Raw genomic sequence first — 22,074 nt, 5'->3', positions numbered from 1 at the left:
GTTACTTAATAATTATCTAGGTCACTATATGGTTCAAACAAACACGCAAATTAACGTTAAAAAGCTTAGTGTTCCTTGAAAAAAAATGGAGGGTATGAGTAAGGGGGTACAAATACAACAAGAAAAATGTCAAATTACTCAGATATAAATCAAATTATAGGAAAACTGAGTCATAGATTAACTGAGTCATAGATTTGCCGTGGCATTCAATAAGATCCAAAGAATACAATTAAAAGGAAGCACACACAAAAGCCAAATTAGGCCAGTAGCCTATGAGAAATCACAAAATACCCAAGACAATGAACAAGTCCTAATGGGGGGCCTTGGGTCTATTAAAATATTTCAATGGTTTCCTAGGGAACTTGATATCATTTTCTTCTGTCTCCATTTTAAATGAAAAAAAGAATTAACCTTTAGGCATCCCCGCTTTCAATAAAAAAAATGAGGTATTATCATTTAAAAATGATAGCCCCCTATCCCGCCTCCTATAGGCAATAATTTAAAATTTATTTTTGAATCATATTTTTTAGGTAACTTCCAGTTCAATCTTTAATTCCCAAACCTTGTACATAGCTTAGTCTATAGCTAAATTTGTCACAATAGAAGGTTTTTTTTTCGGGGATTCAACTTGAAAATAGAATTCTTGACTACAAACGATGTAAGAAATAGCGATTGGGAAACTGCATTTGAAATGATTTGAACTCATTTCATAAAGAAGATCCTGTTTTTTGTCAACATATGTAGAACTGTGTATATTGCAATATTTGCAATTGCATCTGTCTCTTTTTTATGCAAAGTAACAAAAGAGATGAAAATTAATGAACAAGAGAGAGAGTAGTGAAGAATTATGGTATGCCAAGTAATATTTGGCAGGGAAAGTCACTGGTGATAAATCGCTAGGGGTGGCACCGTGATTGCGTGGTTTTCGGGGATTTGGGGAACTGCATTTTTTTCAGGGTGACGCATAGATTTTTGGGGAAATGCTCGAAAATTCGGAGATAGTGCAAGCCCTGCTTGATTTCTAATCAGGAAAATCGAAATACTAAACCACACAAGAAGGAAAAGCTCCAAATTTGCGGTTGACGCAATAAAGAATTGCCGCAAAATTAATTTGAAATCAACCGAACGCCGCCGCCTCAGTCGGCGGCGGCGTGCCTGTGGCGCGCTGGTGGCGTTACGACACTTCGGTGGCGCCAGGCCTCTCGTCGGCGGCGTTTGGTCAATCCGCCGGCGCGGCGTCAGGGTCTAGCTGGAACAAGTATCCTGAAATGGTATCTTGCATACCATCTAGCGCTTGGTCATCATCAAAATATTTTCTGACGCATCAGAAGTAACTTTCTGAACTTGAGGTCATATTTTTTCACAAAATGTAGTTTCACTAATATATATATAACAATCAACAGATTTTGTAAAATTGAATTTTCACAAATGAAAAACAGTGTCGGATTCGTAGGAAATAGTTTTCGCTAATATTATTCAGCTCCGAAGTTTATCGTTGTTTTATTATTGACAACACTGTTTTGCGAATTTATTCAAACTAAAAATGCTAATAGCAGCTAAACAAAAACTCATAGGAAACCGGATTTTCAGGTATGAATAGACCTAAAATAGATTAAGAGGGCTAGATGTGTTTTCATTTTGGTGTCCTTGGTATTTAAAGATTGTGTATATATATACACTTATATTCATATAGCTGACTAGTTGGCTATTTTAAACTAAAGTTTATGTATACATTGGAAATTAATAGTCAACTTGTTAGCTAATTTTATATTGTAAATAGAACTCTAATATTAGCTGACTAATTAAGGCTGCAATGTATATATAGGTGAGATCTAATAGCCAACCAGTTGGCTAATTTAAAGATTGTATAGTCTATATATACACAGTTGTTTTTATTAGCCACCTAGTTGGCTAGACATTTTTTTGATATATAATGCTTGGCTAAGGTTTTTTTCTTTATATATAGACTGTACTATTTTCAATTAGCCATCTGGTGGTATCCCCTATCATCCTATATTACTATTATAATTATAAAGCACTGCTTACTTTACACAATTTCAGCTTGTAACCTTGTTTATTAAAATATATTCTGCAATCCTATTTCCATTTAATAGTTGTTATATTTACTATACAGCATAAGTTGTTTATGGTATAAAAGCAACTGGGTTTCTGATGTCACAAAACCAATGCTCTGCTTATCACTGGGGTTGTAAGAAGGTCCCTAAGTCCTTTAAAAAAAGTCCCTATTTCTGTTCCTCCTTTTTTCCTTTTTTTTTTTTTTATGTAGTCCTTCATTGCCTACAACAAACAAGCTTTTAGCCAGTGTCATGGAGTTCTTGTATCTCACACTGCCATTCAGTTATTTAGTATTGGTGTTGCAAAGGCTAGATAGATAGATAGTTGCATTCAAGGTATCACATCAGTGTGGATGTTTTGTAGGGTAGGTGGCAAATAGCTTCTGTTGCTGACAATGCCCAGACTGGATCTTAGTTGTGCTTGAAGTAACAAAAGTTAGTTAACTAACAATTCTGCTTTTTTTGCTTTTAGTGTTTTATTTGCCATAAACTTAACTGTGAAGATAGTTTGAACTTCTTGCCAGAAATTTTTAGTAGATATCCAAGAACAAAGAATTCTTAATAGTAGTCATTGTTAACTTTTTAGTCAACTAAGAATCTGTTCATCAAATAAAACATTCAAAGTTAATTAAGAATTACAAATAAACAGCAAAATCTACTTAATTGTCTTATTAATTAAAAAAAACTTTCCACGAAATAAGTTTTTATGAGAAAAATAAAGAACCCCATTAAACCAAAAATGAGCAAAAATAAAAAAAAAAATCTACCAAGCATGAAACTACCACAAATCAGCATCAATAAATAAATGAAGCCCAAAACAAACGGAAATTACAATAAATAACCAAGTCAAACTCAAAACAAGCAGATATTACCATGAGTAAGGCTTAAAATCTCTATGCCATCCCAAGGCCAGAACATAATTTGCCCTGTACTGTAAAAATATAAATGTTTCTACTTTTATAAATAAATCAAATAATATTAAAATTTGGTTACCAAATATCAGTATATGCATATTAAACTGACAATGCACATTCATGTGTTTTTTTTTCTGTATAGTGCAAATTATGTCCTGGCCTTAGGATGGCATAGGGGTTTTGAGCCCTACTCATGTTAAATATCTGTTTGTTTTGAGTTTGGCTTGGTTATTTGTTGTAATTTCTGTTTGTTTTGAGTTTCATTTATTTATCAATACTGATTTGTGGTAGTTTCATGCTTGGTAGATTTTTTTATTTATTTTTGCTCATTTTTGGTTTAATGGGGCTCTTTACTTTTCTTTGTAAAACTAATTTTGTTGAAAAGAATTTGAATTAATTTCTGTTTGTTTTATATTAACATAATCTTTTCAGGAAAAAGAAATAATTCTTTAAATCTTTTTGTTTTTTTAAGACTTCATAGTTTGACTTGCTATTTGTATGCTGTAGAAACATTTTCAGCAATTCTTAACAACATACACCCTTTTAAAAATCTGGACACAAATAGTAGTGTTTAATTTAGTTTCATACCTCCTCTAGTTGACCTGAAATAGAAAACTTGCTATCATTCGCAAAAAAGATCTGTTTACTCTCTTTGATAGCTTGGATACACCTAGGCTATTTTGATTTGATTAAATTTTAAGAGCACTAGTAGCCCGAAAAGTTTGAATATAATACCCTCAGTCATTCTTGGGATACTGCTGAAATGCCTTATTGGGAATTAGCATTAACACAGTGCATTTTGATTTACTCTTAAGGCAACATTTAGTTATACATAATAGGCAAATGGGAGGGGTAGTAGTTGCCCTCCAATCACTTTTGACTATTAGCCCTTTGTTAGCCCTTTTTATTTTCAATCAAATGAGCCCTTTTCAAAGTTCCTTGGACAACTCTTTTGATATGAAGTGCCCTGTTCTAAACAAAAAAAAAAATAAATAAAAAAATAATACTACATTGTACCCACATTGATGTTTACTATACAAATGTCAAGCCTTCCAATAACTTTCAACTATTAAAAAGGGCACTAGGCCTTTCAATTTCCAATTGAATGAGCCTTTTTGAGTCTCTACAACAACCCTTTCTATAAACACCTTATATGGCCCAAGGGTATAAATTATAATCCTTGCCATGAAGGCTGGAAGGGGGTTGTCATCCTCAAAGACCTAATTTCCAGAACTTTCAACTACATTCAACAAAACAGCTATCTCATAATTTTGATTGGACATGTTTGGGGAAAGGGTGGGTGTGAGAGGGGTGTTGGTTGCTCTCTCATCACTTTCAACTATTAAAAAAGGCACTAGCCCTCTTAATTTCCAATCAAATGAGCCCTTTTGAAGTTTCTATGACAATGCTTTCAATAAAAAAACCTTATATGCCCCCAGGGCATAACTTACAACCCTTGTCCTGAGGGTTGGGGGGGGTTGTCATCCTCAAAGACGAAATTTCCAGAACTTAAGTACCTCAGAGAAAATTGCTATCTCAAAATTTTAACTGGATGTGTTTGGGGAAATGTTAAGCATGAGAGGAGGGTTAGTTGCCCTCCAATCACTTCTGACTACTGAAAAGGGAACTAGCCCTTTCAGTTTTCAATTGAGTGAGCTCTTTGAAGTTTCTACAACAACACTTTCTATAAAACCTTATATGCCCCAGGGCATAATTTACAACCCTTGACCTGACAGCCATGAGGGGGTTGTCATCCTCAAAGACATCATTTCTGGACCTTTCAACTGCATTGAACAAAATGGCTATCTAAAAATTTTGATTGGATGTGCTTGGGGAAATGGTGGGCGTGAGTGGGGGGGTTAATTGCCATACAATCACTTGACTATTAAAAAGGGCACTAGCCATTTCACTTTCCAATTGAATGATAACTTTTTGAAGTTCTTATTACCTTAAATTACCTTAAATCGCACTTGCTAGCGATAGGACAAATCCTGTGTCCGCCAGCTTCAGTGATGATAGTTAATCATCATTTGTGGCGTCCCAAATGGTGCACCACGATTTGTTGAGCCACTCCATATCCACTGATGTCTTGAACGCATCCAAGCTGGCAGAGGTTACTGTTTTTTCACTAAGGGAGTTCCACAAGCTGACAACTCTATTTGAGAAGAACTTGTTTCTTAGTCTGGTGTTGGCTCGTTTTTGGAAAAGCTTTTGAGAATGACCACGAGTTCTGTTTGAATTGTCCGGTTGGAAAAGGCCAGGAATGGTATCCTCAGCATTTAGGAGCTTGTATGCTGTTATCACATCGCCTCGTTTGCGACGATATGTTAGAGATGGTATTCTAAGCTTACAGAGACGGGATGGATAAGGGACATCATAGAGGTCCCTAATACATTCCGTTGCTCTCCTCTGGACTGATTCTAGAGCTGCTTGGTCTGTCTTATTGATTGGGCATGCAATACACATTCCAAACTCTAGCCTTGGTTAAACTAGACTCTTGTATAGCTTGGTCATAACAGTTGGAGATCTGCTAGTGAACGTTCTTTTGATTAAGCCAAGAGTCTGATTAGCCTTTGCAATAGTCGCTTGTGCATGAATATGAAATTTCAATTCGTCGTCTACCAGGACACCAAGATCTCTCTCGGCATGGCTGCTGGAAATGGCATTTTGGGACCCATCCCTACAATCCATATGGTACTGAGTGTGTGGGTTTTTTTCTTCCCAAGGTGGAGAGTCTTGCATTTTGATGTGTTGAATTCAAGCCTCCAAATATTAGTCCAGTGAGTGAATGTATCAAGGTCCAGTTGGATTGACTTTATATCCTCTCCTGTGTCTGCACAACCGATAAGTTTCGAGTCATCAGCGTAGAGGCTTACTTTGTTTTTTAGGATTTTTGGCACTTCACTTATATATATATTAAATAAAGTCAGACCCAAAACTGTGCCCTGAGGGACACCACTTCCAACAGCGGCCACCTCGGAGAAAAACATCCCTCCATCCTCGCCAAATACTTTAACCATCTGTTTCCTATCTGTTAAGAACTGCATCACCCATTCAACCACACCACCACTCACCCCAATAGCTTGGAGCTTGATTCGAAGTCTTTTATGGCAGACTTTGTCAAGCACCTTTGCCAAATCGAGTAGTATGATGTGGACTGGGAACCCCTGGTCTAGAAGATTGGTGATATAATTATAAGAATCAATCAAGTTTGTTTCAACCGACCAACCAGACCTAAAGCCATGCTGACATGATGAGAATAGTTTATTGGTTGTCAAGTGTTTCAGGATTGCAGTGTTAACAATCGCTTCTAGTAGCTTCCCGACTGCAGAGGTGACACTGATTGGCCGGTAATTGCTTGCGTCCTCTTTGTTGCCACCCTTATGTATGGGGGTTATGTGGGCCGTGCGCCAATCCTGCAAGATACACTTCATCAAGGGATTTCTGAAAAAGGTGAGTGAGCGGGCCTGATAGTTCAACATGCAATTCTTTAAGAAGCCTTGGGTGTACACCATCAGGTCCCATCAACTTATTTGGATTCAACTTTTTTAGGTGTGCCTCTACATCTACCCTATTGACTGTAATCGGGGGCATAGGGGTTATGATGGTATAGGTGGGGGGTCTGGAAGAGGGGCATTATCAGGTGGAGTAAATAGAGGTGTAAACTGCCTATTTACAGCATTGGCAATTTCTATTGGGTCATCTATTATACGGTCATTATCTTTAAGTCGCGTAACAGAGTGTCTACCAGGTTTACGGGCTGAGGCATAATTCCAAAAGCGTTTTAGATTTAACTTGCTTGCTGCTGCTACAGCCTCCTCATGCTGTTCAAATAACTTTCTGGATTGATTTCGTGTCTTGGTATATTTTGTGTAGTGGTTCTTATTGTGTATATTCTGTTTATATAGTCTCCAATACCTTTTCTTTTTATTTCTTGCTCTCTTTAATTCTTTGGTCATAAATGGTAGCGTTTTGGGTTACGAGCCCATCTTACTGCAGTATTTTTCTCTGAGACCTCTAGCAGTATTTTCTTCATTATATTCCATGATTTATCAACATCATTTTCAGTGATAAAGGACCAATCCTACCCCGCCAACTCTTGCTTCATCAGACAGTAATCTCTATACACATGTTTGGTAAAAACTGATTTTTCTGGATACAGTCTAAGCGAGCATCGTATGGGAGCGTGATTGCTTGCACCGAAGGGCGGTAGTGGGGCCACGTTTAAGAGCGCTTCATGGTCACGAGGTCCAGCAATGACGGGGGGTGGCCATCCCGGTGCCTAGTCGGAAAATTTACAGCTTGGTAAAGTGAATAGTTAGCTAGACACTCAAGAAATGGTAAAATTGATTTTTGTCCAGAATAGCCACACCCATCTATCCATTGAACGAAAGGTAGGTTAGAATCCCCGACCATGAGAGGGTTTGCTGTCAGCGCAATTTTTCTATCAATTGATTTTACTACTTCAAAAAAGGACTTTTCTAAATTAAGGGAACTCGGACTTCTGTAAATTGTACCAATCTGTATTGGCTCACCAGGTAGGTTTATTGATATCCACACTTGTTCTAGGTAAGGCTCATAATCAGATTCAATATTAATATTTCTTACCTGGAAAGTATCTCGGATGTATAAGACGATTCCCCTTCTTTCATACTTTGATAGATTGCTGATTATTTTGTTTCCCGGTATTTGTCTGTTGTTCCGTCAGAGGGATAGTAGTCCTTTTTGGTTTCACTTCACAGAAGGCATAAATATCTGAAGCACCTGATGTAATAACACACTTAATTTCTTGAAACTTTGAAGTTAGACAATCAACATTGCTGAAAATAACACTAAGGGCACTAATATTCCCACAGCTTCCACTATCAGAGGGAGTTGATGATCTTTCAGAACTCGGCGAATCAATGGTTTGTCCTGATCTAGCACTGTAAAAACAATTGTCCAACTCCCCACTAGCAAAAGTATCACTTCTAATAATGCACTAGAAGAGAAACTATGTACAGGTTTTGGCAGCCCACTTAGAGTTCCATCTGAGTTGGAGGGGCTGGAGGTAGCAAGTTTTTTTATACGATTTTGCCACTCTGAATCACAATATCCGTCTCTCCATTTGCTCGCCGAGCTTGGATCTCTTCATATAGCTTGGCTCTTTTAGTCCGGTCTGCTTTGGATACGTCGTTTCTGATCTGAATTCTGCATGTTCCTGTCTTTTCATAAGTCCTCTGGAGAATGTGTCTCTTTGTTTCATGGTTGACAGCGGAAAAGATTATAGGTGAGCTTGAGCTAGTTTGGTTATTTAGGTTAGCTAAGCGACGGGGATTTATGACGGATATATTTGGAAGGCTATACTCTTGGGACAAATACTGCTGGATAAACTGTCCGTCGTCTGGTTTTGCCGGCACTCCAAACCTTGCCCTGAGGGCTGTGAGGGGTTAACAGTACTTGCTAATTAAACAAAACACACTTAGGTTAGATCTCACAAAACCAGTTTCACAGCATACAAAGACAAGGGACGGGTGATAGAATACATTGGACTTATAAAATTTGGGTGGTATATTTGCACATAGAGGGTAGGGTGGGGGTGCCAAAAGTGGGGTAGCATAGTAGCAAAACTACTTGGCAGTTTTCTTGGCCTAGTAAAATGTGTTGGCAGATTTTTTCTAAAAATACGAGTGCTTTGACTAATCCCTCAATTTTTGGGGATTTCCCCAAACATCTGTCTTCTCGAAAAAAATCGGTTCCCTAAAAATAACTGGTACTATCCCATTATCTGGGCCTCTAAATAGTCAAGTTTGGTTAATGTTAATGAAATAATATAAAATAGGATGAATATATAATAGTTTAGAAACAAATTTGGGCTATATATTTGCACATAAGGGGGGGGGGTAAAGCATTGCATATATTAAATACTTAACCTAGGTACCTCCCCCCTAACCCCCCAAAACACCACAGTTTAATATCGTATACGCAATGAAAACCTTGCTATCATTGCCTGCTCTATAACAATTAAGACGTCAAAAATGGGTTTTATCATTGCCTAGTCTTTAGTGATTAACCAGAGGCCCAGATAATGTGATAGTTCCAAATCCCCTTTATTTCAATGTTACCACCCCTAGTGATTTATCACTAGTGACAATTCACCGTTCTTTTTTATTTTTTTTTTTTAGTTAACAAAATTTTCAGATACCTTGCTATTCTTCTGTAATTTTTAGTAGCCATATACCTAGAAAGAATGGTTTCTGATATAAAACTGTCTAGATACTTTACCCCCCCCCCCCTTATGTGCAAATATATAGCCCAATTTATATATATCCATATATTCTGTTTCTGTATCCCCATACAGGTAACAGCAAACCCAGGTTTTTCAGAGGCTTAAAGACTTTGTCACTATTGGACAGGTCAAGAAGCTGATATGGTAAAAAGAATGGGACTGCTCGAGCAGTTGCTATAGTAAAAAGAATACATTACAGTACACTGTTAGGACAGCAGTGACAAGGCAGTCTTTATCAGCTGCTTTACTATACAAGTTAGTCTGTAAAGTGGTGTTTAGCTTTTTCCTTCAGCTTCCAAGGATTGTGGACTTATGGTTTGTTTCATGCTAACTGGAAGGTCAAGGCGGGTACTATTCTTTGGTTTGCTAACCTGGTTACTGAAATGCCGTCCTGATCTGGTCCCTGTTTTGGTCTTAGGTTGATCCCTAAGTCCCTAATTTTGGACGTTGCTGACTGTACAGCTCCTGTTATCATAATTGCATACCTATCCTGCAATAGGTATATATTGCAGACAGCAATGGGATTGAATATGCCATTTAAACTTTCTTAATTAGTGAAAGGATTTGACAAGATAGAGCAGTAAAAAACATCCAAATCAACTTTAGAGGACAAATTCTGTCACAGGAAGATGTTTTTGATATCCCCCTTCTCCCCAAACTAAAAAATTTCTAAAATTGTAGTTCAACCTAGAAGATATTTTTGAGGACTTTAGCGAACAAATTATGTCATGGGAAGATGTTTTCAAAATTCCCGTTCACCCAAAACTCAAAAATTTTTCTCTTCCATGTCAATCACTTCCCTGAACACTTCCAATCAAAATTTCGAGATATTTATTTTGTTTGACGTAGTTTAAAAGCCCAGATATTATGTCTTTGAGGATGAGACCCCCCCCCCTCCACAGTCCTCAGGGCAAGGGTTGTAAGCTGTGCCCCGAGGGCATATAAGGTTCTTATGGAAACGGTGGTTGCATAAACTTTGGAGGGGGCTCATTGGATTGGAAATTGGAAGTTTAAGTGCCATCTTTAAGATCCAAACTTATTAGAGGGCAGCTGTACCCCCCCCCCCCCCTGTGATATTTTTTCCATTAGTCACAAACATAATTAGAATAAATAGCCGAGTCAAACTCAAAACCAGCAATAATTAACATTAGTAGGGCTGATAACCCCCATGCCTTCTCAAGACCAGAACATATTTTGTGCTTTACTGAAAACAAAATATGTTTAAATGTTTTCACTTTTTTTACTTAAATAAATACAAAAAAATTAAGACTTTAAGTAATAAATAAGTGTAGGTGTATTAAACTGTCATTTCTATCTATTTGTGGCTTAATGGAGCTCTTCACTCTTCTTTGAAAAACGTATTTTGTGGAAAAAGTTTTTTTAAATTAATACAAATCTAAGATAGTGTCATTCAGCCAGCCTGCCCTCCCCTTTCCCCTTAAGGGCACCCTTGATGTCATGCAAAGATGTTTTTGAAATCTCTCTTAACCCCTAACTCAAATTTTTTTCTAAAATTCTGCTTTGGAAGCTTCTCAAATGTTTCTAAAGTGTTAATAGATAGAGCGCTACAAACATCAGAATTGACTTTAGAGGACAAATTATGTCATGGGAAGATGTTTTTAAAATCCCACTTTACCCCAAACTCAAAATTTTTCAAAAATTCTACTTTAGAAGCTTTTTAAATATAGGAAGATGTTTCTGAAATACCCCTTCACCCCAAACTCAAAATTTTCTAAAATTCTACTTTAGAAGCTTTTTAAATATTTCCAAAGCACTAAAAGATAGAGCGCTAAAAACATCAGAATCGACTTTTAAGGACAAATTATGTCATGGGAAGATGTTTTTGAAATCCCCCTTTACCCCAAACTCAAAATTTTTAAAAGTTCTACTTAAGAAGCTTTTTAAATATGGGAAGATGTTTTTGAAATCCCTCTTTACCCCTAACTCAAATTTTTTCTAAAATTCTACTTTGGAAGCTTTTTAAATATTTCTAAAGCACTAATAGATAGAGCGCTACAAACATCAGAATTGACTTTAAAGGACAAATTATGTTATGGGAAAATGTTTTTGAAATACCCCTTCGCACCATACTCAAAATTTTCTAAAATTCTACTTTAGGAGCTTTTTAAATATTTCTAAAGCACTAATAGATAGAGCGCTAAAACATCAGAATCGACTTTAGAGGACAAATTATGTCATGGGAAGATGTTTTTGAAATCCCCCTTCACCACAAGCTCAAAATTTTCTAAAATTCTACTTTAGAAGCTTTTAACATATTTCTAAAGCCCTAATAGATAGAGCGCTTAAAACATCAGAATCGACTTTAAAGGACAAATTATGTTATGAGAAGATGTTTCTGAAATCTCCCATCACCCCAAACTCAAAATTTTCTAAAATTCTACTTTAGAAGCTTTTTAAATATTTCTAAAACACTAATAGATGGAGCGCTAAAAACATCAGAATCAACTTTTAGAGGACAAACTTTGTTATGGGAAGATGTTTTTGAAATCCCCCTTCACCCCAAACTCAAAATTTTCTAAACTTCTACTTTAGAAACTTTTTAAATGTTTCTAAAGCACTAAGACATAGAGCACTAAAAACATCAGAATCGAATTTCAAGGACAAATTATGTCATGGGAAGATGTTTTTGAAATCCCCCTTCACCCCAAACTCAAAATTTTCTAAAAATCTACTTTAGAACCTTTTTAAATATGGGAAGATGTTTTTGAAATCCCTCTTTACCCCTAACTCAAATTTTTTCTAAAATTCTACTTTGGAAGCTTTTTAAATATTTCTAAAGCACTAGTAGATAGAGCGCTACAAACATCAGAATTGACTTTAAAGGACAAATTATGTTATGGGAAGATGTTTTTGAAATACCCCTTCGCACCATACTCAAAATTTTCTAAAATTCTACTTTAGGAGCTTTTTAAATATTTCTAAAGCACTAACAGATAGAGCGCTAAAACATCAGAATCGACTTTAGAGGACAAATTATGTCATGGGAAGATGTTTTTGAAATCCCCCTTCACCCCAAGCTCAAAATATTCCAAAATTCTACTTTAGAAACTTTTAACATATTTCTAAAGCCCTAATAGATAGAGCGCTTAAAACATCAGAATCGACTTTAAAGGACAAATTATGTTATGAGAAGATGTTTCTGAAATCTCCCATCACCCCAAACTCAAAATTTTCTAAAATTCTACTTTAGGAACTTTTAAAATATTTATAAAGCACTAATAGATAGAGCGCTGAAAACATCAGAATTGACTTTTAGAGGACAAATTATGTCATGGGACGATATTTCTGGAATCTCCTTTCTCCCCAAATTCGAAATATTCTAAAAATTCTACTTTAGAAGCTTTTTAAATATTTCCAAAGCACTAAAAGATAGAGCGCTAAAAACATCAGAATCGACTTTAGAGGACAAATTAAGTCATGGGAAGATGTTTTTGAAATCCCCCTTCACTCCAAACACAAAAATTTCTAAAATTGTCATTTAAACTTTTTATTTTGGTTGCAGCAGTAGCTGCAACCTAGTAAAGAGTGAACCACAATGCATAGTAAGCAAAAGTAAAAAAAAAATGCGTTTTGAAATAAATTGTCTACTGAAAAAATTGCCATCTGACACTGATTCAGGAATGGTAACTATTATTTCAGTTTGTCTGAAAAGTAAAAGTTTATTACAAAAACAAATTTACGGTGATTTTGAAAGAGCCTGAAGCTCCTCAAAAATGGTGTCAGATTAAAATAATCATTGCACCGTTGGAATCAGCATGGCCAAAAACCCTGCATTGGCTAATTAGAGTTCCCCACCATGAACAGTGAGGAAAATCCCTTTTTTGCATGGGTAGCACAGATGTCTTTATATTCTTCCTTCTTTTTTTTACCGGGGAAACGGGTTACCGGAGCATCATAAAGAGATGTTTAATTGATCATTAAACAATCTTTACCATGAAAACAACCTTTACCGTTAAAACACCTTAAAATTAACAATATAAAAGTGCCTCTCCTTTTGATTTTGCATGTGTTTTTTTGGAAAGTAACTAGTTTACACTTTTTTCCAGGCAAGTTATAGCTTCTCACCTTGAACAAGAAGAAAAGACAAGCTCTTCAGAAAGCACTGATGTACCATAGTTTGTTTTTGTTACCAGTAGTTTGGTTCTAGAACACGATAGAGAGCTGTCTGTGAGTTTTTTGAAAGTAAATATTCTATCTACTTGCTTTTAATAAATTTGAATGAATTATGTAATCAGCAAGTGCCACGTAGTACCAAAAAACAGCACATTGGTCCCATTTTTGGGGGGGAGAAAACTAAAATAATCTCATGTATAAATTTGAAAATGTCAATCCACATTCTTTTTTCAGTAATCTTGGGTATGATTGTCGTTTTTTTTTCTCAAAATAATTAGAAATTTGAAGATTCTTCTCAAAAAAATGATTGATTTCAGAAAAGTGCAAATTATGCTCTCGCCTTTAGAGGGCAGGGGGGCAGCAGCCCTACTCATATTATTTTCTGTTGGTTTTGGGTTTGATTGGGTTGTTCATTGTAAATTTTGGGTTTAATTGATTTATTGATGGTGACATGTTAGTTTTATGGTTGGAAAATTATTTGGTTTTTTATCTGCTCATCTTGGGTTTATTATAGCTGTTTGCTTTTCATTGAAAAACTTCATTTGTGGAAAAAGCTTTTTAAAATGAATCTAGGTAAAAGGTCAACACACTGTGGCATATATTTACTACTATTCTTTCCTTTTCTACTAATCACTTTCTTTGCATATTTATTTGAGGCCTTAAATTGCTCCTTGTTTCTTATTGGACTAGAAAATGAATATCCAAAATTCTTAAAAAAAACTTTAAAACAGTCAATAATACTTACTTATTTCCCTTCTGAAAAATATTGCTTCATTTACGAAATTTTTTTCAAAAGAAAATTTTCAAAGAAAAGTAAAAAAACAAAACAAACAAGAAACACATCAGTGCCACCCATGCAAAGGGCGATTTTCCTTGTTTTCAGGGGGAGCTACAGTTTTCTGTATGGGATAATGGTCAAAAATCTTCCTGTGTTGTAGTTTACGCTTTTATTTTGATCCTGCAGGTTTCATATTCCCATGTTGATTACAACCTGTATCCTACAATTTTACTTTAAATTTTTGTTTCATCTTAAGATTAAAAACTGCACTACTATTTAAAGTCAAAATTTTTATTTTTGACTACTAATGCAGTTGAACCTACGCTTTCTAGCGCGCTGCCTAAGTAAAGAACGATGTGGGCACATGTTTTTTTTCTCTATACCCAGGCACTTCGTATCGAAGGAGTTGTCGTAGAAACTTCAGAAAGGGCTCATTCGATTGGAAATTGGAATGGCTAGTGCCCTTTTTAATAGTCGAAAGTGATTAGAGGGCAACTAGCTCCCCCACCCCTGCCCCCCACGCCAGTCATTCCCCCAAACACATCCAATCAAAATTTTGAGATAGCCATTTTGTTCAGCATAGTTGATTTCTAGATAGATAATATGTTTTGAGGAGGACACTACCCCACAACCCTCGGGGCGAAGGTTTTAAGTTATGCCTTGGGGGCATATAACGTTTTTATAGAAGGTGTTTTCGTAGAAACTTAAAAAAGGCTCATTCGATTGAAAATTAAGAGTTGTAGTGCCCTTTTTAATAATCGAAAGTGATTGGAGGGCAACTAGCCCCCCCCATGCCCATCATTCCCCCTAACACATCCAATCAAAATTTTGAGATAGCCATTTTGTTCAGCGTAGTTGATTTCCGAAAAGAAACTGTTTTTGAGGAGGACACTCCCAAGTTATTCCCTGGGGGCATATTAGGTTTTTATAGAAGGTGTTGTCGTAGAAACTTCAATAAAGGCTCATTCGATTGGAAATTCAAAGGTTTAGTGCCCTTTTAAATAGTCGAAAGTGATTGGAGGGCAACTATCCCCCCCCCACGCCCATCATTCCCCCAAACACATCCAATAAAAATTTTGAGATAGCTATTTTGTTCAGCGTAGTTGCCTTCCACACAGAAATTTTTTTTTAAGGAGGACAATCCCCCACAACCCTCAAAGGATTATAAGTTATGCCCTGGGGGCATATAAGGTTTTCATTGAAATCTTTGTCGTAGAAACTTGAAAAAGGGCTCATTCGATTTGAAATTCAAATGGCTAGTACCCTTTTTAATAGTCGAAAGTGATGTGAAGGCAACAAACCCCCCTCTCAGACCTATCTTTTCCCCAAACACATCCAATTAAATTTATTAATTACCATTTTATTCAACGTAGTTGAAAGTTTTGGAAGTTAGGTCTTTAAGGATGACAACCCCTCCCCCCACAGCCCTCAGGGCAAAGGGTTTTTCAAACACATAATAAAAATTCTGAGATATCCATTTGTTCAACGTAGTTGAAAGTTCTGGAGATTAGGTCTTTTAGGATGATGACCCCCCTCAGAGCCCTCAGTGCAAGGGTTGTAAGTTATGCCCTGGAGCATATAAAGTTTTTATTGAAAGTGTTGTCGTAGAAACTTCAAAAGGGTTCATTCAATTAGAAATTGAAAGGGCTAGTGCCTTTTTTAATAGTTGAAAGTGATTGGATAGCGACTAATGCCCCTCTCACGCCCACCATTTTCCAAAACATATCCAATCAAAATTTTGAGATATCCATTTTGTTCAACGCAGTTGAAAGTTCTGGAAATTAGGTCTTTTAGGATGATAACCCCCTCAGAGCTCTCAGTGCAAGGGTTTTAAGTTATACCCTGGGGGCGTATAAGGTTTATATAGAACGTTGTTATATAAATCATAGGCAGCACGATCGCGCTACCCAAGTAAAAAACGGGGACACAATGAGAACGAGACAAGAAACGAGTACTAAGTAAAGAGGCGGACAATCCCCCACAACCCTCAGGGCAAGGGTTCTAAGTTATGCCCTGGGGGCATATAAGAACGATGTTGGCACAATGTGTTATTTATTAATTTTTTCCTTTAGAACAGGGAAAAGTTGTCGTAGAAACTTCGAAAAGCGCTCATTCAATTGGAAATTGGAGTTGCTTGTGTCCTTTTTAATAGTCAAAAGTCGAAGGGATGGTTGTATAAACTTTATTGGAGGCTCGTTTGGTTAAAAACTGGAATTTCTAGTTCGCTTTTAAGAGTCAAAACTGATGGAGGGCAGCTAGCCTTCCCCCTTTCCGACAACCCCTCTTCACCAAACGAATCTGATTAAAATTGTGAGATAGCAATTTTGCTCAAAATCGTCCAAAGAACTAAAACAATGTCTCTAGGGTTGACGCAAACCCCTAGTGCCCTGGGGAAAGGGTTGTAAGTCATGACCTGGGGTCATATAAGGTTCTTTTTGAATAGGTCGTCGCATAAACTTCAGATGGGGCTCATTTGATTTGAAATGTAAAGTTATAGGGCCCTCTTTAAGAATCAAAGTGATTTGAGAGCAACCACTCTCCCCCCCCCCACCCATCGCCACTCATCATTTCCCCAAAGACATCCAATTAAAATTTGGAAATATAACTTTTATTCATTGTAGTTGAAGGGTCGGGAAATTATATCTTCAGGAAGACACCCCCGCCCTCACAGTTTTCAGAGCAAGGGTTGTAAGTTATGCCCTGGGGGCATATAAGGTTTTTATAGAAAGGGTGGTTGTATATACTTCGGAACGAACTCATTGGATTGGTAATCTGAATTTCTACTGCCCTTTTTAAAAGTCAAAGTGATGAGAAGGCAGTTACCCCCCCCCCCCCTCCCCGACAAAAAGTCGTGTTTTCCCGAAATACATCGTATAAAAATTTTGGAGATAGTCATTTTGTTCAAATAAGTCCAAAGATCATATAACAATGCTTTTGAGGCTGATACAGTCTTCCACCAGAGTCTCGGGCTGAGGGTTGTAAGTTATGCCATGGGGCATTTAAGGTTATTTTGGAAGGGATAGTTGTTTAACTTTATAAGACGCTCATTTGACTTGAAATTGGAGATTCTAGTTCCTTTTTAAGCGTCAAAAGTGAATGAGGGCATTTAGTCCCCATCCCCAACCTCGACAACCCCTATTTTCACCAAACGCATCTGATTGTAATTATGAGATAGCGATTTTGTTAAAAATAGTTCAAAGAACATATAAGAATTTCTCTAGGGGTGAAACAACCCCCCAGCACCCTGAGGATAGGGTTGTAAGTCATGCCATATGTGCATATAAGTTTTTTTTCATGGAATTAGCGGTCGTATAAATTTCAGATTGGGCTTATTTGATTTGAAATTGGAAGTTATAGTGGCCTTTTTACCAGTCAGTGATTTGAGAGCAACTAGTCCCCCCCTCCATGCTCATCATTTCCCTTAACACCTCCAATGAAAATTTGGAGATAATAACTTTGTTCATCGTAGTTGAAGGTTTCAGAAATTATGTTTGTGAGGAGGACACCCCCCCCCCCTACATCTCTCAGGATAATGGTTTGTAAGTTATGCCCTGGGGACATATAAGGTTCTTATAGAAAGGGTAGTCATATATGCTTTAGACGGGACTCATTGAATTGGTAATTAGAAGTTCTAGTGCCGTTTTTAAGAGTCAGTGATCAGAGCGCAGCTACCCCCCCCCCTCCCCCCCACTCATATACACACTCACAAACACGTCGTTTTTTCCCGAGATGTATTCAGTTTATGTATAGACAGTCGTTTCATTTAAAATAGTCCAAATATCATATAACAAGGCTTTTGAGGTTGATACAAACCCCCAGAGCCTGAGGGCAAGAGTTGTAGGTTATATAACTGGGGCATTTAATGTTCTTATCGATGGGATCTTTGTAAGTTATGCCCTGGGGGTATATAAGGTTTTTATGGAATGGGTGGTTGTATTAAATTCAGGTGGGTCTCGTTTGATTTTAAATTGGAAGTTACAGTAGCCTTTTTAAGAGTCAAAGTGATTTGAGAGAGGCCCCCCCCCCCACGCCTATCATTTCCCATAACAAACATCCAAACAAAGTTTTGAGAAATAGTTTTTTTTTCTGTAATGTTGAAAGGTTCAGTAATTATGCAAGGTAATAGTTGTAGTAGCAGTTGCAGTTTCTGGTGATCTACCCACAGACGCTATCCTCTGATAGCAGACCTGCAGACGTTATCAAAATTGTGATTATGTTTACTTTGCCTGGGGACAACTAGTCTTAGTTTCTGTAGCTTAAAGCTTATTGCTCTTATTTCTAAACTGTTTCCACATGGAGTAATGAGTAAGTTTGACTTTTATTGCAACTGATTCAACCATATTAAGTGTCACTATACACATTTGCTGGAATATATTTTCCACATATTTAAAAACTCCTTTTTGTGTCTTCATTGAAAAAAGTAAAATTGTTGCCTCCCTTCATTTTCATGATATGGTGCAACTAGAAACTGTTTAAACTATTAATGGGGGACCTAAATATTTGGGGTAATGAAACATATTTTGGTAATGAAATTATGGGAATATCTGTGTCATGGTTAATAATTGCCATAAAAACAACCTTTACCAGTAAAAACACCTGTAAATTAGCAATTTAAAAGTGCCTCTCCATTTGATTTTGCATGTGTTTTTCTTGAAAATAACTAGTCTACACTTTTTTCCAGGCAAGTTATAGCTTCCCACCTTGAACAAGAAGAAAAGACAAGCTCTTCAGAAAGCACTGAAGTACCATTGTTTGTTTTTGTTACCAGTAGTGTGGTTCTAGAACACCATAGAGAGCTGTCTGAGTTTTTTGAAAGTAAATCTTCTTCTATTTACTTGCTTTTAATAAATTTGAATGAATTATGTAATCAGAAAGTGCCACGTAGTACCAAAAAACAATACCTTGGTCCCATTTTTGGGGGGGGGGGTAGAAAGCTAGAAAGCATAAAGCTATAAAGCAAGAAAGCTAGATAAAGGTAGAAAGCTAGAAAGCAAAAAAAGGTAGAAAGCTAGAAAGCAAAAGGGTAATCTCATAATCTAGATGTTCAAAACCTTTAACCTAGCCCTTTAATATAGCAAACCCTTGAAACTATTCCAATAAAAGTTTCTGTTGCATAATTGAAGGAAAGCTGCTTTGTTTTAGTAGATAATTTTCTCTACTTTTCTCATGTTTGCTTATAAAGTGGACCTCAGCAAAAAAAGGGGGAAAACATGCCATTTTTTATTACAGAGTTGGTTCAACTTTATTTATCTTCAGTCATCACAAGTAGCTATTTCACGAAACTAAATAAAAGGGCATGGATGTTCAGTATTCTTTATTGACAATATAGAGAAGACCAGAACATAATTTGCACCCAAAAATTAAGAATTTTGGGAAATTAACATATAAGTATATAAATGTTAAAATGTCAATCCACATTATTTTTTCAGTAATCTTGGTTATGATTGTCGTTTTTTTTTTTCTCAATATAATGAGAAATTGGAAGATTCTGCTCAAAATAAGGATTGCTTTCAGAAAAGTGCAAATTATTTTCTCGTCTAGAGGGCAGGGGGGCAGCAGCCCTACTCATCTTATTTTCTGTTGGTTTTGGGTTTGAATGGGTTGTTCATTGTAATTTTTTGGTTTAATTGATTTTGTGATGGTGACATGTTAGTAATATGGTTGGAAAATTATTTGGTTTTTTAACTGCTCATCTTGGTTTTATTATAGGTGTTTGCCTTTCATTGAAAAACCTAATTTGTGGAAAAAAGTATTTTAAAATGAATCTAGGTAAAAGGTCAACACACTGTGGCATATATTTACTACTATTCTTTCCTATTCTACTAATCAGTTTCTTTGAATATTTATTTGAGCCCTTAAATTGACACCTTGTTTCTTATTGGACTAGAAAATGAATACCCAAAATTCTTAAAAAAACTTTAAAACAGTCAATAATATTTACTTATCTCATTTCTAAAAAATATTGCTTCACTTACGAAATTTTTTTCAGAAGAAAATTTTCAAAGAAAACTAAAAAAACAAAACAAACAAGAAACACATCACTGCCACCCATGCAAAGGGTGATTTGTCTTGTTTTCCAAGGGGGGGAGCTACAGTTTTTCTGTATGGGATAATGGCCCAACATCTTCCTGTGTTTTATTTTGATCCTGTAAGTTTCACATTCTCATGTTGAGTACAACCTATATCCTGTAATTTTAATTTAAATTTTTGTTCCATCTGAAGATTAAACACTGCCCTACTTTTTAAAGTAAAATTTTTTAATTTCCATGTTTGTAAATTTTCATATATAAAATGAATCCCTTTTTTTTTACTTTTGACTGCTAATGCAGTTGAACCTACGCTTTCAACTGTATTAAGATAAGAGTGGCTTTGCAGTGCTTGATAGAAGTGATTATAGCTAGTTTATCCTTGGGAAATTTGTGCTTCAATTCTCTGTGTAAAACATGAAAGCAATATCCTCGTTTTATTTCATAAAATGTATTTAATCTTTTCAGAAACTGTTCTTTTCCCTTCAACGGTTCTCCTCAAATTTGAAATATAGCTGCACTCGTCACCTTCTTCTAAGGATTCTGATATCAAAAGGGGTAAGTAATCCAATAAAAGTTTCGGTTGCAGAATAAAAGGAAAGCTGCTTTGTTTTAGTAGATACTTTTCTCTACTTTTCTCATGTTTGCTTATAAAGTGGACCTCAGCAAAGAAAGGGGAAAAACATGCCATTTTTCTTTATTGCAATTTGCAATCGAGGCGGCCTTTCACGTAGCCTTTCAGAATATATATTAGTTTCTAAATCTGGTTGAATCTAGTTAAACTGAAACTATTAGGAGTACTGAAACTGAAATTCTATTTATCAAAGCCTATTTATAGATATCAAGAATTTTAGTATGGTGTTTGCACGTTTTTTTATACATCTATTTATAAACGATTGAACAGCTCGGGGTTGGTTCCATAGTTGATTTGGGAGGGGACGAATTCTCCCTCCAGACCATGCTTTTCACTCCCCCGTCTAGACTTTGGACGTCTGGACTTCAGAAGACATCTCAAACAAAAGTATGAAAGAAGAAAAAAGGTCAATTATATCCTTGCCAATGTGTGTCAAAATTTTTCAAAACGAAAATTAAGTGTTTAAGGGTACTTCGCATATTTTACGGCACTTCGCGCTAGAAAATATTGTTCTAGGCCCCCCACCAAATACATTCTTGAGTAAATAAGTAAAGGGAAATTTCGAATTTCAAAGAAATTTAGACTATTTGATACATAATACTTCCTTCAAGTATTCTCTTCTCTTAAATATTCAAATATAAGCACAATTGCACTTTTTGGTAACTTATTTCGAAAATTTCCGTGGCTTTGCGGCAGAAATTAGCTTCTCCAACGCATACACTTTCTCTATCATAAATTGTTACTACTTCAAATTTTTATTTTAAGAATAGGAGCTGGCATGCTTTTGAGTATGTAGCTACGTTTTTCATGGTCCATTCCAAAAGGAAAAAGGGTAGTGACAGCCTCTACTATGACTAACTATAATTACACAATCCAAGAATACTAATTTTATTTTTTAGCCGATTTCCTCTCCCCCTCCAGGATCTCTAAGTCTGCCAATATTTCAAAGGTATAATTTAAGAAAAGGTGCACTTCTTGCCCCTCCCCAGGATTCACATAAATTCGTACTACTTTATTTATGCAAATTAATGAAAAAAAAGCTTACCGGAAAGGTCTATATCCGGTTTGCAGCGGTAGCTAGCAACCTAGTAAGAGTTATAAGAAAAATGCACTTTTTGCCCCCCCCCCCCTCTCCAGGATTCATATAAATTCGTACTACTGTATTTATGTAAGTTAATGGAAAAAGAAAAAGCTTACCGGAAAGCTCTACCCACTCTGAAAGATAGACTAGCAGTTTCTCCTCAA

General features: G+C 36.2%; 1 protein-coding gene across 1 annotated transcript in view; it reads left to right on the top strand.

Annotated features, from left to right (window-relative positions):
• Nucleotides 1-22,074, top strand: part of LOC148947405 (uncharacterized) — a 41,656-nt gene that overhangs the window by 3,698 nt on the left and 15,884 nt on the right. The window contains exons 2-3 of the mRNA XM_089095237.1: nt 18,851-18,971; nt 20,664-20,753. The gene's annotated coding sequence lies outside the window, so the exon portion shown is untranslated. The remainder of the gene's footprint in view (nt 1-18,850; nt 18,972-20,663; nt 20,754-22,074) is intronic.

Source organism: Artemia sp. Qi Xiang Cuo, chromosome 10 (assembly GCF_049724085.1).
Source record: "Artemia sp. Qi Xiang Cuo chromosome 10, ASM4972408v1, whole genome shotgun sequence".
Classification (NCBI taxonomy): domain Eukaryota; kingdom Metazoa; phylum Arthropoda; class Branchiopoda; order Anostraca; family Artemiidae; genus Artemia; species Artemia sp. Qi Xiang Cuo.
The sequence above is the reverse complement of the archived record's forward strand: the minus strand, read 5'-3'. Positions and strand labels throughout refer to the sequence as shown.